The sequence below is a fragment of the Macrobrachium nipponense genome, chromosome 34 (assembly GCF_015104395.2).
Source record: "Macrobrachium nipponense isolate FS-2020 chromosome 34, ASM1510439v2, whole genome shotgun sequence".
Taxonomy (NCBI): domain Eukaryota; kingdom Metazoa; phylum Arthropoda; class Malacostraca; order Decapoda; family Palaemonidae; genus Macrobrachium; species Macrobrachium nipponense.
In genome coordinates this window covers 29100599-29101699 of record NC_061095.1, presented here as the reverse complement: position 1 = coordinate 29101699, position 1101 = coordinate 29100599, and positions in this window count along the sequence as shown.

Sequence of the window (1101 nt, the reverse complement as noted above, 5' to 3'; positions counted from 1 at the left end):
ATAACTAATATTTAATGGTTATGATGGTTTGGTAAGAAACTAATAACTAATAATTGTTAGGAACAGTGATTAACTAATAACTAATATTTAATGGTTATGATGGTTTGGTTAACTAATAACTAATAACAGGTGGTTATGAAGGTTTGGTAAAAACTGATGGTTACAATGTTTTGAGTGAAAAGATTTACACTTTTACACATTGAATATTTTTGTGTTTTGTGTTTGTTCAATTGTTTGTGCACTTGTTCATTTCCTTATTGAAGTGTGCCTTTTTATTTTGTATTTTCATTTGCATTCACAATTTAACTGACTTAGTTATTTTCATTGCTTAATCATTACACATTTAATTAAATTTAACATTTGTGAATTAATTTGCATTTACTTAGAATTCTTTTCAAGTTTTGTTGTTGTTTAGCACTTGTGAATTAACTTCAAATTTTCAATTATTGCCTAACACCTTTGGATTTTGATTGAATTAATTTTCTTGAATATTGTGATAAATTAATTTTGATTTAATTTTACTTAATTTGATTCAAGAATTAATTAAACTTTACTTTGTTTTTAAGTAACAGTAATTTTCCTTGATATTGTGAATTTTTCTTATAAATTTTGAATTTAATAATAAATTTTTGTATTTAAAATTGTTATAAGTATTTGCATTTGATTATATTTATGTTAGGTAGAAACATAGAGTGGTAATTCATCTGTTTTCCTTCAATTTACTTGAAGTGACTTAGAACCAGGGAAGTACTTAGACTTCTGAAATCAGGGAAATACTTAGACTTTTAAAGTTGTTGATGGAGTGATACCCTTTGATTAATTTAATTTACTTACAGATTACCTCACACTGTTTTGATGAACTTAGTCTGATTTTATGCAATACTGGTAAGTGTTAAGGGATCACTGTTGCCTTTTGAGTATTCAGTCGTTTAATACGTGTTATGAGGGTTCAGGTGTCTGGTTTTTGGTGAGGTAATAATTGATGAATGGTAACCAGATACTTGGCACTTCGTAACATTGTTTAATGGTGACCAGAGACCCGGGAAAGCAGATTTCATTATCACTCTAGAATATACTGATGGTGTTAGGGATATGTTTTGT